Below are 15,683 nucleotides of genomic sequence, written 5' to 3'. Positions count from 1 at the left end.
TGATTGCTGCACTCCCAAAGCTCTGCAAGTCAACGCAGCTTTGGCTCATTATTCCTCAAAAGAAATGTTTTTTTCCCCCCCTATCAAATATGTCAAGGCGAACTCGAACGCACCTTTAATCTGTCGCGACAAAACGGAATGAAACACCCGAACGGAACGGCTACAGATTTCTGCAAAGGGAATTCAGAGTGTCACGGCTGAAAAGCTCGGTTCAGTCGGAGTTTCAAATGACTGCGATGAGTGTATAACAAAATAGTCGGAGATTTGAAATCCTCAATGGATCACGCTGGCAAAGTATTCTATATTTTTGTTGTTGTCAACAAATCCCATGAAAATTAGAGGTGGGGGAAAAAATCGATACAGCATAGTATCGCGATATTTTGCGCGGCGATATTAAAATAAAAGACCGTATCGATACACAGAAGTATCGATACGGTCTTTTATTTGATCAATTCTTAATGTTTTTGGGCCTAGAATAGTAAAATCAATTTATTTTTTGTTGATAAAGTTTTCCTTTGGGGACAGTTTGCGGTTTTAAAAAAAACTAATAAATCGCAATATATCGCAATATCTTGATAATATCGTATGGTGACCTAAGTATCGTGACGATATTGTATCGTGGGACCTCTGGTGATTCTCACCCCTAATGAAAATACTTGTCAGTCCATCATAATACATTTTGACTTTGCCAGACCTGTATACTCGCCTATTTGTTTGTATTTAAGACCAAAATGGGTCAAACACCTTGCAGTCGGTAATTAATTCTAGCAGTGGGTGAACAAATTGTTACTCATGAATATTTACAGGACGGTTTGTGTGTGCGATTGATTGATTCAAAATAAAATAGTTCATCAAATGTTTTTGGCAGAGAGGAATCAGGAATGAGCTATATATCTGTTTTATGCTCCACGGACAACACCACCAGATTTATCCTGAAAGCTCTGGGCCCAAACTGAGTCATCCATCATGAAACGTTCTGTTCTGCATTAAATAAAGTCAATGAAAGTATAATATATTGCTATTATTAATGCATGCATCTAATCACATCTGGATACCTTTCGCATTACATTTGCACTTAAAGACATTGTGATTCTGACATGAAGGAAAGTGAGGCTCTGCTCAGAGCTAGCTGTTCAAAAACACAATTTATTGGGAGGCTGAAATCATCCAAGACCGAAAAAAAAAAGAAGTCTACCTCGCTCTGTGCAGCGGTAATGTCTGTTTGCAATAATGACACATTACCGAGGGGCATTTTTCGTCTCAAGTGCAACTTCACAGTACATCATAATAATCTTTTTGATCTTCGCCTAATATACCCACTTAACCCCCTACCTACAGTCAGAGGGAGAAACGCAAAGAGGCGTTTCCTGCACTTCAAAACCATCTCTCTCTCTCTCTGCTTCAATACTTAATTCCAGCTTCTTATTACTGCGCGAAGCAGCGACTTCAGAGCCCATCTAGAAAGGCGGCTTCGAGAGCTTGTTTTGGCTGCGGTCCTCGTTATGAATTTCTCATTGGTATTCCTGCTTTACAGTCTGAAGTAAAAAGTAAAAGCCGGTCCCCATGGAGAACTCTGTCCCTAAACACCCCCCAACAAACAGCTCACACCTATTCCCGACAGTCACAATTCCTTCATTTATTCTTATTAAAATCCCCAGGTTGGCCATGCAAGTAGTCCCTCAGGGCGCGATTGTGGGACCCCACCAGTTTGCGCCCTAGCTGCGTTTTTCTACCGCGCCCGCTGATTTGTGTTTGTGGAGCTCTTAATGTTGTCACAGTGGGTTTTTTTTTAAAATCACGAGCCGTGTTTGTGCAGACCCGATTCAATTATTCATCATGTTTGCTCAGCAGTCTGCTCTAAAGCAATGACACTGTTGATGCGAATTAAACTTTGGAAAAAAAAAAACGCTCGCCATCATCTGTCTGTCGGTGTGTGGCCCCGGAGAGGAGGTGCACTGTGTGTTGTAATACGTACCAGAGTTTCATCTGTCGGAGACGGCGCCGGCACTCGCAGAAATAAAAATCGATAAAGCACATTTTAGAGGCGAGAGTTCGGCCTCTGGGGAAGAGAAGGACAGGAGAGACGGACCAAAAGAAAGATAACGAGAATATGTGAGAGATTGTGGGGAGCAGCTGGAACAAGGTATAAATACACGCTGAGAATATACACAATACATGAGTCAATATACTGTATACACCCTGAAAGATGAGAAAGGAAAATGGGATCTTGCTGCTACTATTCCACCTGCCTTCTTCACACACAATGTCATTCATTTTTACCATCTCCTGTCAGCATTTTCTTTGCAAGTAAGTCATATGAGGCTGGAATGAGAGAAGTGTATGTTTTATCTTCTTCTCCCTAATTGACAAAATGACAAGAGGACATATTCCTACATGTTTGGACGTTTCAAAGCCAGCGATGCGTTACGTCTCCCCGAGGGGTTTCCAATCTCAATAATGTTTCTGATTCTTTTGTAGATCTAAATCGTCATCGTTCTCGCTGTTTTGTATTTTTAAAATAAAAGATGCAACCCCGCACCTGCACAGTCTGACCGAGACATTTTCATAATGATACATTCAGCCGACTAATAACACTGCCCGCCAGGGTGGGTGAAGCGTCGTGCTAATGCTCATAATCCAATCCAAAATCCCTCTCATCTGTTTCCTGCATTGAGTGCCATAGGGGAGAACACGCACACTCGCTCAAATTACTTTTCTGTACTCTGTGTCGCGACACAATTAACTCTGTGGGTTCAATTATACACAGTATAATAATACAATTGCAGACAGATTTTTATTACTATAATGTGTGTGTGTGTGGTGGGGGTGGGGTGCATTTGATTGTACACACTTAAAATGAACCCCACTGCATCACCGGCCACAACCATTCTCGACACTTTAGGTGCATTTCAAAGGCATGAAGTAACCGTGTATTGTGTCACGGTACATAAAATGAACCTCAACCTATTGTTACTTTCATTGGAGTAAGAGCACGATCAGAACGAGCACAATTCAGCAGCTCGGGTACACTTTTTTGCAATCGTTTTCAATGAAAGCAAAGAGTTTTGCACGTAAAATGTGTGTGTTTTGGATGCCCTGAACGCCATTATCTCTTGTGATTAAATCCGGTTGGTAACATGCTCTCGTGCAGAGTGTCCATCAAAACGCACCACAGTGAGAAGAAGAAAAACTCTTATGACCTTTGAGTTAAATTGTCTTCATCTCGAGGTCACCTTTCTGAAATGCATTTACCTCGCACACAACTCTTTCTTTTCTCGTCTTTATGCTGATGACACCACCCCTTACATGTGAAAGGTGTTCTTAATTGTTTCACCAGAATCGGGACAATAAATAACCTAAAAAGTTAAAGCTGACGGTAAAGCGACAGCGAAGCTCTCGGCTGTTTTGGTGTCAAACTCTTTTTTTCGCTGCTAAACAAAGTCACATGTTCAGCTGAATTAAGTCTCACTTGTTACGCTCGGCGTTCAGCGGGAAGTGTGTGTGTGTGATAAGTGTGTGTGTGTGATAAGTGTGTGTGTGTGATAAGTGTGTGTGTGATAACGGGGCCCTCGCGCTCTGCGGACGTGATGGGGACTGTGTTCATCGCATTGGCTACACCGCTGTGGGTGTCATGCATGGCTCTCACTGGGCGATGGCTCTGTGTGTGTGTGTGTGTGTGTGTGTGTGTGTGTGTGTGTGTGTGTGCCTCTCACCGTCTGGCTTTCGCTGCCTGCCATGCTGACGGGCGTCAGTTTCGGTTTGACTGGCGAGATTGAGGCATTTTATGTCTCTTTGAGGCTGTTGTGGGGGACATGGCGGGGTGTGTGTGGTGTGTGTGTGTGTGTGGTGTGTGTGTGGGGGGGGGGGTTTGTGTCTCCACAAGTGTGTGCCGTCTGACTAAATTAGCGATGGAGCTCTGAGGAACCATCGGTGCTGGTGCAGAAAGCAATCTGTCAGCATGGTGTAAGAAGGGGATTTTTTTTGTCTCCCCCCCTTCCTCCCTCCCTCATAACGGAGGGGGGGATGGTATTCTTTTATATAAACTGACTGCAAATAAGGAGGAGGAGAGAGAGAGAAAACAAAGTGCCTGTTATATCTCTGTGAAACAGCTATAAACACACATAAAAGACAATGCCTGGATCAATAGAACGAATTTCACTTTCCATCTGCCTCACCCTGTGAAATTAATTTCGACGTAGCAGACAGCCCGACATCTGTGTTCGTTGCTTTCGCGGCTATATTTCACCCTCAGCTGAGGTAACAAAACAAAAACACACAAACACACACACACACAACAACAACCCCAACAAAAAAAAGACTCCAGTGCCCTGCGTCGCTCTGATAAGAACCACCGTTGTTCACTGGATCGCCGCCATTTAGCCCGCTATTCTTTTCTTTATTCCACGGGACAATTTGCGTCCGTGTGTCACTAAATGGTCGCACCTCGCTTTGAGATAACACACAAAGACCACCTCTCCCCTCGCCCACCCACCCTCGAGGTGTCATATCTGAGCTCCTGGTATGAGGCGGGTGGCTCATGAGCCGGATCAGAGTGTAATCAGAGCTGTGGCATCCGGCGGAGCCGAGGATTTGAGCCCCTGGCTGAGAAGGGCCGGCTCAGGTGAACTGAGCCCGAATGCAACGCGAATGGATTCTTGTTCCTCGACGTGTTTTAACAAACACAGACAGATTTAGGAGGAGGACCGCAAATCCCGTTAAACCTTAAAATCCTCTGTTTTGTAACGGTGTGTGCAGTCTGCGGCGATCTATACATTTATTCTAAATGACACCAAATCAATGGAGAGTACTGTAAGAAGGGTTTCGTTGTTGGTTCAGCCTCAACCAGCAGTAGAGTCAACGTGGGACATTCATCAGGTGGCCATGAAACGGTGTTTGTCAGCTCGTCTTGTAGTTCTTCTGCCTCTCTGTGGCTCAGGGTTTGATGGATATCTCTAATAGACGGTTAGCTTAGCATGTGTAATACATTTTTACACCTCAGACAGGATCAAAACCATATTTATCCATCATCTACCGTACATAAAATCTCCAAAATCAAGTAAAAGTTTGCATTAAAAGACCCAAAAGGAGCGCTGTAAGTGGACGAGTGGATTACAATATGTCACTGATTTAAACAGCATGTGTGTGTGTGTGTGTGTGTGTGTGTGTGTGTGTGTGTGTGTGGAGGAAAGATGTTGTCACAAACCTTTTGATCCATATAAATATTTGATTGCTGTAAAGCGGTTTCCACTGTAGTGGTAAATTAGATTACATTAGATTCATTATTGATACGTACAGAAGAAGAAAAAAAACACGTTATTTTAGCGACTCGCGTAATCAGATTAGAGACGAGAGCGTCCCAACGAAATGTTCAATTCGAGCCGCGCTCCTCTGATCCTCCGTTGATCCGGACGTGGGAGCGCCGGCAACACGCAGCGTGCGGTAAATAACGGCGCCGGCGCCAAAACGCTGCTCGCTAACAGGACAGGTCGGGCACAACGGGAGCGCTCACAAAGGTTTTAGGACAACTTCCCGCTCAAGTCCCCGTTCAAATCGCCCTCACATCGTCGGTGAGCTCGTCGCCGAACATGAAGTGTGTGACGGAGGCTGTGTGCACGTCACACACTTGCAATGTGAGGACCAAGGGTCCTTGTAGGAACCTTATTGGCTCCCTTCACCCAACTTCCTAGCTTCCTGTGTGTCACCTCCAGGGCCTCACCCCCTGATCCCTCACGCTGTTCCCCCCGGGGCCCGGCCTCACATGCTCACATTTTGGTGTTTAAGCTTTTCCTTTCCCTTGTCTCAGGACTATAGTGTCTCTTCTTATAGGTCCTCCGAGCTCTGAGCAGAATTTTAATTTGCTTGACACTCCAGGCTCGGGCGAGACAAGGCAATAACTCATCCTGTCTGAATGCTGATGGCAGAGTTTAGCCTTGGATGAAATCATCCGGGTTTCGACTCCGTGGAATGCCGCAAATGATCTGCCCGAGCTTTAACAACCTTCCCGTCCCGGGTCGTATGCAAACTTAATGATATTTTTTAATGGACTTTGTGAAAGTCTGACACGCGTCTCGCTCTATTTCCTGTCGGCGCCACTTCCTTGACTTGTTTAACATACTGTAGTTCTGTTCGGCTGAACTCTGACCTCTGGGAGGTTATCGGCGCCATAAACCCGAGGCCATCGTTATAAACACATTTTTGAAGAGGCCGTTTCCACTCTAACTCGTCTTTAGAAGCCGTAAATGTGTAGGTTCACCGCCAGGAAATAAATTGTCATGTTTACTTTCAGCTTAAGTTTGTGATGCAGTTTAATGGGGACCGATCCGCGGAGCTAAACGGTGCGTTCAAGCACGGCTCGGCATCTTTGATATCTGATATTTAAAAGTTAGATGTCTTTCCAAGAAGCTTTCAGCTTCACCCCCTGCAGGAGTTTGGTCCAATCTCCCTCCGACACTTCGACCCTCCCTCCACCCGCCAGCCCCCCCGCTGTCCTCTTTAAACCGACATCCTTATCGTTCAGCGAATTCATCACCAAGCAAACGCCCCGATTTGCTATGCGAGGGGTCCGCCTATGCTTTAGCAGGGGAGGGGGGGGGCCTTTGATCTTGCCTTTCCTGTTGATACATATTCATCAAGATGGTAATCTTGTCAACTCCTGTGTTTATGGTTGATGGATCTCTTAGTTATTTTAATTGCCTCCCATGAATACATCCTCCTCTCCTCCTCTCCCGCTCTCCCTCTGACACACTGATTCATAAGACGTAATAGTGGTTAGCAGCGGGAGGAGGATATGATGTGTGGATGATGTATACTTCCGCTGGCAGCCTGCAGGCAGCTGCTCTATTCTGAGTGACTGACGGTTTGGGCTGAAGGTAAGAGGAGTGCTAAATCTTCTCTGCTGCTGCTTCTGCGGCAGAACCAGTGATTACACTCCTGCAACGGTGGAGGAGCATAAAGCACCTTGCGAGCAGTGACAAGGCTGCAGGGGCTTGGACCGGAGACGCCAGAGGAACCTCTGGCCCCTCTGGTGGTCCCTCTGGCCTCACATGGGTAGCTGCCGACCTCCCCGCCTCTCAATCTTACAAAACCTTGAACAAAGATTACACCTGTCACTCAAACAAGCGGTCAAGGTGAGGATTAGGGCGGGATTAGGGAGGTGTTGGACCACACTGACATGCACATGTAGACAAGAGGACCACTAAGGAGTCTTTATCGTGCCGTCTAAGGTTTTTTAAATATATTTAAAGCATTTTCATTGTGATCAATTTACATGTATACTTTTTTTCATTTTGTGAATTTTTAAGAATTATCCATTAAAACTCAAAATTAACAAAAGAAAAATGTAAATTCAATGTGTAATCAATCAGTTCCTGTTGCTGCTTCTCCTCAATATATTTGAGGTATTATATTATATCCTAAGGGTTCAAATTAAAGCACAAAATAGGACGACACGTGAAATAGTTAGACAAATGACTTGTCAAATGCAATAAGCAGACGTATTAGTGAAATAAATAACAAAAAGTACAAGTTAGAGACCGCATTCATTTTTAAAGACACCATTATTTATTCCCACTGCTGGTTCACGGGAAGATGGAAGAGCGGTTGTTCAAGACTTCTCACTCAAATAGCTCGTTTATTACTATTCATTTATTCGCTTCATCAATATGAATGACAAAAGTACTGTGCGAATTCAGCTCAGGAGAAAAATAGTGAGCGAACCTCAAGTTCTTATTACTTTTGAGTCTATTTATACACAGGTCCTTTTTATATTTATTCATTTATTTCTGCAAAAAAAAGGGTGTTTGTGGAAGTGACTGCACATTATAGCTGTGAAACTATCATCATGGATCTCAGGCTGGAGTGCATGAAAACTGCTTTTTGAAGGAGTAATTAGTGACGGGAAAAACACACACATTGCATGTTCATCATGCGGTCGGCAGCTCCTCCGGCCCTGCACTTCACACCGGGGGGGAAAGCGAAGATGCCTCCAACGTTTCCACTGGTCCTTTCATGTTTCTCCTGTCTGCAGAACCGTGACCTGAACAGTTGCACGCGGGAGAAGACGCGGCTTTTATACAAGCGCGCAAACCCTCTATCCTCCTCCGACTGCCCTGCGGGAAGAGAAACCGGTCTGCACTCTACAGCAGGGGTCACTGTTGAACTGAGGCATTCCTTAAAGTTACCATGAACCCTCCCTTCATTCCTCCCTCTCCTCTCCCTTCACTGTCGCAGAAAATGTAAGATGACGGAGCTGGAACAATAGCTTGATTTGATATCTAGGTCATGCAAAAATCTTCTAATCTTAGCAAAGAGAATATTTATTAACTAGGGGGGGGGGAGCGTGGAGTGTCTTGCATTGTAGGCTGCCGTTAACGCGTAGATCAGGGATGAATAATTAAGATGCGGGCCGCATGACAGAGGTGGTGAGTACAGTGGAGCGCAATGAGCTGGGTGCTACGTTGTCAAAAAGGGCTTGAGGGATGAATAGAAATAAGGCGTTTGATTAATGGGGCGCGGTTCAGAGAGGGATGTGGCTTGGAGTTTTGTAGGTCATGGTAGTTCGTCAAAAGGGGGACGCGAGGGCCGTGATGTCAGAGGGTTTTTTGAAAGGAGAACATGACCCTCAGGTGAGTTTGTGAGGCGGCAGGTATAGCGAGGCCCTCACGCTTTCAAATCATTTGTCTAAGAGTGGGGAAATCGTGCAGCAAAATCACACTCGGTCTAGTCTTTTTGATGAAATTAAGGGTTTGGTTTCAAGTGTTTTCCTGAGTTATTCAATATAACAATGACTAGCAGAGTGTGTGAGTTCACGATCTCAGATCTTGTACCTTTTTGTCTAAAAATATGTGTCCCCTTTGAAGCAACTTTCCTTAAAAATAGCACACAGTGTTCCTCGTTCTCTGCAATGGAGGAACAAAAAGGGCACTTCACCCCTCGGTCCTAAGCTCCGCCCACCAGAGGAGCGCCAGCTTCCTCCAGTAAGCTGTACGAGCACGAGTCATTTCAAAACGCATCATCACCCACGACAGTATTTGTGATCCTGACGCCGTAATGTAGCGGCAAATATGAGAATCACGGTCCCGTTTTCTTTGCAAACTTCTGGGCCTGTAAGCCATTTGAGATGAGATGTTTTCATTAAAAAGCTCCGGCGAGCTCCATGAACGAGCCGTGAGCATTTGGGGACGGTTAGCAGAACAGAAGGCTAAACTATTAGCATGATTGTCTCCCCATCTCTGACACACTTTCACAGACACGTTTCATAGAGTTTGACTATTAAACTCTCATTTTAGTCCAACTTTGTTGGTCGGAAAAGTTGCTTTGCAGTAAAAGCAGTTGGTGCCAATACTGGAATACTTAAGATTTATCTAAATAATATGGAGATCGTTGGAGTAAGTGATTGGTTTCTATACTGTCTAGGAGTGGTAATCACCAGAGGTCCCACGATGCAATATCGTCATGATACTTAAGTCCCGATACGATATTATCACGATATATTGCGATTTATTAGCTTTTTTTCAACTTCAAATTGTCCCCAAAGGAAAACTTTGTCAACAAAAAATAAATTGATTTCACTATTCTAGGACCAAAAACATTTAGAATTGATAAAATAAAAGATTGATACTCGGCTTCCGTGTATCGATGCAATATCGCCACGCAAAGTATCGCGATACTATGCTGTATTGATTTTTTCCCCCACCCCTACTGTTTACTCATTCATACGTGGTAAATTGTACAACCAATTTGAAGCTCTTTCCCTGAGTAGTCATGGCCATCTTTGAAACTAATCATTCCTACCACTTTCCTTCATCGATAGAATACTATATAAATATAAAAAGACAGAACATTTGTAAGATAAGGAACACACGGCCCGGCCATTCCCTCGTCATAAATCAGATGACCGTTTATCCATTTTCCCCCGACAGTGATGCAACAGTTCCTCCTCACCGACCGCAGAGAGAGGATGTTAAAGGAGCAGCTGATCAATGAGGGTCTTTAGACGGGGCTTTGTGAACAGAATACCGAAAAGGCCTCTGGGAAAAAGCTCATCCGGGGGTCGCCCCGATCGTTCAGCAGAGGCTCAGAGAGCCCGCTAGCCGGAGGCGAGGAGATCTGTCGGCTCCTTCGCTCAGGACAAACAGCGGCGAGGGAGGGCCAAAGGCCGCCAGCTTATGCGGTTACGCGGTCTGAATATTAACTACATGTATACGAACCCCTCCGGTAACCTCTTCAACTCTGCCCTGTGGATGTACACAACACACAGAGATCAACTTGGCTCTTCCTTATCCCCCTTTCCCTTTCGCGGAGGTGCCGGTCGGTGTCGTCAGCGACTCCGGCCGCGGGCGGTACCCGACCTCTCGCCCGCCGCACCGACTCCCGAGGCTCTCGCTCCGCCTCGGCGGCTGTGAGGCTGTTTGAAGTCCTTCGACCGCGGCGCTCTGGTAGCGTTCGCGCGTTGGATTTGAGGAACATTACTGACTGATGGACTTAGCATTTGGGATTGTGCGAGGCTGTGGTGAAACGCCCACAGTCAAGTCAGCGTCTGTGAAAGAGGAGCATGAAAGTTAAAAGTCGAAATGCTCAAATAAAGCCTGGCATAAAAAAAAAGAGAGAATGTTGGGTTAATTTCCAAAAACTCTGTTTCAATTAACTGTAATTTAGAGGCGTCGAATTGTAGCTTTGTGTGCGTCTGACTTTTGTGTTGATGAAAAGAAACCCTCAAATACTTTGAGGCTTAACACACCCTCGTTTTAGACTTTCTATGATCACATTTTTGGACATTTTAGAGCTCGGCACAAAGCCGCATTGGTGCCGGGGCGGTCTATATTAATCATTGGTAAATAATAGCACAGATTGACGTGGGAGCAGCGCTCCGAGAAACCCAGCTTAATCCGTGGCAGACGGGCCTAAACACCACAGTACCCATGAGGCCGGGTCGACGCTGCCATGCAGAAAAAAAAGCAAGAGCAAATCAGAGAGGGGTAAACTGCAGGTTATACTGTCGGTTCTCACAACACGTGCACAACAGACATCCAAGCTCGGTGACGGCATGAAGTAAAAGCTAAAGTACGAAGGCTTGTACCTTCAACTTTTTGTCAGAGACGCAGATATATTGTGGGAATAATAACTGAGAGAATGTCACACTGATGGAGGATTGTCCCTATATGATGGAGACACGCAGACTTTGGCTCGTCTTTAGCTTTGTACTTCACCCGGCTATGTATACCACTATAGCCAATTTAAATAAAAGATGGCTGATTAGGGTTTCCTGTGTGTTTGCTACTAATGCAGAAATGTACTGTGTGTGAGGATGATGAAGATGCTATCGTGTGTGTTCCTGTTCTCATATCGGTGACGCGTCTGACAGCATAAATATGTCCACATGTAAATATGACGACATGCTCAGATTGAATTTGGTAGAAAATTACATTTGTTGTATAACAATGGACATTTGATTGATTGATTGACACGCCGGCATCTCCTAAATTGCTTCTAAGATGAAGACAGAGGATGCTAATAAAGGATACTTTATATTGCCATCATCTGCACAGCAATATCTTTGTGCAGTAAACATGCAGGAGGGTGTCGGCTTTTATTGGAGCGCCAAGAACACGTCGAGCCATAAAGATGGAGGCACAGCACGTTCCAGCTTTGGAAGAACATCCAACAATCACCTTGCTGGTTGTTTTAACCTTCCCATTCATCCAGCAACCAACAGCCACACTAACTACATTTTTTATTCATCAAATACAACCCTTTTCATGAGGAAAATAAAGGTGCATTTTATGCAGAGCTGTGTTAACGTTCAACCCTAATCTCTAACAGGCTGAGATCAACTCTCCGCTACACTTTGATGACCTGTCCCTGCTGGTTTGCTGGATACGCTTTGTGACGGGATATGAGAGGCGGCTCGTGAAAGCCTATCAAGCTGTCACACTGTTGATTGCGAGGCAATAGTGTCATCGACCCCCCCTCCCCCTCCACACACACACACACACACACACACACACCTCCACCCTCTGATGGATGATGCGCCCTGTGAAGACCGACTGGTGGAGACAGATGACTGCGATACTGTGAATGTAACTGTCCCCCAGCGAGGTGAGGGAGGCGAGGGAGGGAGGCGAGGGAGCGAGCGGGGCGAGAGTCTTTCCAGGCTTGGAGGCAGTTAAAGGGCTTTGCCGTGGGAGAAGGCTCTTATCTGTGCTGATAGGGCAGTAGGGAGGAGGGCTGGAGGTGGGGATGCTGAGTGTTTGTGGAGGTGGTGTCCTGGGAGCTGGGTGGAGGCGACGTCGTTCGCCGTGAGCGTAACAATGGCATGGATTTTACAGGGGAAAGACAATCCGCTGTCGCGGTCAGAACTTGAAGGCAAAACATGATTATAATCACGCAACCGGGGGCAATCAAATCAGACCAGAAGGCCTGAGTTTCACCCCGCAGCGCTTTGATGTGCTGCCGGTGTTCAGGACTAAGTCATCTGTGGATGGGAAGCAGCGGGAGGGCCCCACAGTGGAGCTGCACAGGAGGCCCGCCGGCTCTTATTGTAACCTCCCGGAGGCTTTTTGCGTTTTTATTAAGAGGCGGGGGCCGCTAACAAGTCACAGTGCTTTAGCATCAGACAGGAAATAGGATGTATGCCGCTCTTCTTTGTGTCGTAGTCCACGGTGGGTGATCAGACTGTACGGATTTTCTAAAGGTTAGGAGGCTGGAGATTGTTTTCCAAGTGGAAAGTCCAGTAAAGTGATAAAAAAAGTCTATTTTTTTTTATCACTTTTGCTACTTTTGCTATTGACACTTTTGCAAGAATGTGGCGGACAGATAGCGGTTTGAGAAAGCTACATTTCTACATGACAAAAGGATGAATTATTGCATTGTTCTGGCTGATTTTATTACTTGCTTGTAGCCTATTTAAAAGGGAGTTTGTAACTTGTGACGATTGTGGGACAATAGTTCATGTTGAGGCAACAGTGGTGCGAATAAAGCAACACAAACATACAGTTTGCTAACATTAGCTAACATTAGCTATACAAACTACACAATGAAAAGACGGGAATTTAATTACTTACAATTAACTAGAAATAGAAGAAATGTAATATGTCTTTTAAGAATTACATCGTCTTGATTTATCATCTAAAAGCTGATTCATTAATCTGCTGCTTTAAATGCTTTCTACTAGATTTTGCCGCCGTTTTAGCTGCGAGAGCGTCGGTGAGGTCGGGTGCTGAGGCCCGGCTCTCTGTCGGTGTTTCAGAGGCCCGAAGCCGTTGCAGCGGGTTGAAATCGGGTCAGGCTCGTCGAGTTCTTCCGCAGCAAACTCGGAAAACTGCATCTTCACGGGCCTGGCTTCGCGCATGGGGTTGCAAAAGCGTCTAAAACACCAGCGTGTGCTGTAGCATTAAGATTGGAACTAAACCCCGACCATGAAAAACAAAGCCAGGAAATGAATAAACGGCTTCTTTTCCACCTACTCTCTTCTGCCTCCACACTGAACAGTGTCCCCCCAACCTTTCCCTCTGCCAGGCTCAGCGAAAGCCAGCGATGCCGTTGGCAGAGCACCAGGTCCGGCTGCACATCTCTTGGCATCCCTCCGTCATCCTCGGGGAGGGTCAAAGCAAAAGGAAAGATGCAGAGCGGACGGCGCTTGAACCTCTATACCTTCGCTGCAAGGTCGAGCAGATGGCGGCGGAAAAAACAAAACCGATCATGACGACGCCTTTTTTTTTTTAGATGAACTGGGGGCCGGACGAGCGAACAAATCCCCGACAGCGGCTCTCCGCTGGAGCTGGAGCGGCCGTGTCCGCGTCGAACAAAAGTGGCGACGGAAAGCAATTTCGCTTCATTCCCGACCGGCTTTAATTACCCGGCGACGAGGCCCGTCACAGCCATTACATCGCGTCGCAGAGCGGCGTGGCGATCCCGAGGGTGGAGGGGGCGGAGTCACTGGCTGAGCCGATGAACTCCCTTCTGGCCGAGTGGACGTGACGTGATGGCTGAGCGGTGTCATGTCCTGCAGTAAAAGGAGCTGAAGCAACCCCTGCGTGTGTGTGTGTATGTGTGTGTGTTCCAGGAGAAAGTTGTAATTATACGAGCGAAAATGTTGTTCTCCAAACATGCATATTATGTTTAATAGTCGTCTTCTCGTCGGCCCACGCTGGGCTCATTGCGCGGATCTCGCGCAGTTTAATCCCACTCTGTTTTCCCAGTCCTTCCACTCCCATTGCGCCCCTCGACGCCCTCTTCTCCTCCTCCTCCTCCTCCTCCTCCTCCTCCTCCTCTTCCCCGGTACTTATTCTGCCACGCGCAGAGCATTCCTCTCCTCCAGAATTCCTGCCCTTGTTAGAGAGCTCCCCTCCTCTTTTCACTTCTCTTTCTCTCTCATTTAATCTTCACTCTTGAGTCCACAGAGCTCCCACCTCTGGAATGCAGGGCCTCTGTTTACCCCCCCCCCCCTCCAAAAATCCTGCATGCGTAGAAGACAGTGATGCATTGTCTGTCTCTTTATTGTCATCGTGACTCAAGGGCAGCAAAATTGTTTTTTTCGAAGATGAAATACAAATCAGTTTTTCTCCTTTTTCTTCCTTCGTTTGGAGGCGATTAAATAAATCTGCGACACGCTGGACCGATAACGCGACCGAGGACACGGTGCTTTTTCTGTTGATTTTACATTCTGCCGTTAAATTCCCCGCACACGCCGCTTGTTTGACGGGCTGATTGCTCTCCTTGTTTTGCACTGAATGAAGATCAAGAAATTGTGAGACATTTTGAGGAAAATGCTGAGTCACCGTGTTGCAGAGAGTTAGATCATTTGTGGAAAATATGAATCTCCATCCAAAGGAAACAAAGTGTTTAATCCATGAACCACTTTGGGTTTTTATGTTAGATGTTTCCAGGTTTTTATGCTAAGCTAACCATACCATCTCCAGCTGGCTCCAGCTTTATATTGAGCGTACAAATATATACAATCGTCTCATTTCCAATTTTTTTTAAACTATTTCTTTTAAATTTGATTCCTTTCTGCTCAACAAAGACAACATTTCTAACAGATTGTTTCCCATATATGTTACATACTATATATATATTTATTTATGTGCTAAAAATCAAGCTTTGCACTCGTGAAATGCACTTTAAACATAAGATTAAATAAACAAGCGGTGTAATTGACTGTTTTACATCTTCTTTGCTCTAAAGAGATGAGTGTGCGTGCAGTATATTTAAAACATATTTCTCACTTAATGTCTGCTTGCTTGCTTTTATCCAGATATTTAAACTGGCTATCACATGATCTGTGTGCATGATGAAGGCCGTGAGATGTGGGTAAGAGCTCTGGGAAAGTAAATTGCACTACCACTATATGTATTGAGGCCAGTATCTGTATTTTCTACATGAGACGGCTTTAAAACAAAACACAAATATGAAAAATCACAATAATTTCAGCGCTGTTTGCGTAACTTTTGTGAGTGTTTTCTGGAAACACTGTTGAACACGGCAGAATAAATAACACTTGATTACACTTCGTGTGGGAAGGAAGAGCACTTATCTCGAGTCATTACTGGAATTTTCCCCCTTGTTATGAGAAAAACACGATTTTAAGGCTCAAAAGGGATTAACTTGCCTCGGCGGATGACGCCGTGACTATTATCATCGTATATCTTTACAATTATGGCAGCAAAGCAACAAACTATCATTAC

The sequence above is a fragment of the Clinocottus analis genome, unplaced genomic scaffold, assembly GCF_023055335.1.
Source record: "Clinocottus analis isolate CAN_PGR_092001 unplaced genomic scaffold, fCliAna1.0.p SCAF_20, whole genome shotgun sequence".
Classification (NCBI taxonomy): domain Eukaryota; kingdom Metazoa; phylum Chordata; class Actinopteri; order Perciformes; family Cottidae; genus Clinocottus; species Clinocottus analis.
This window is presented reverse-complemented; position numbering follows the sequence as displayed.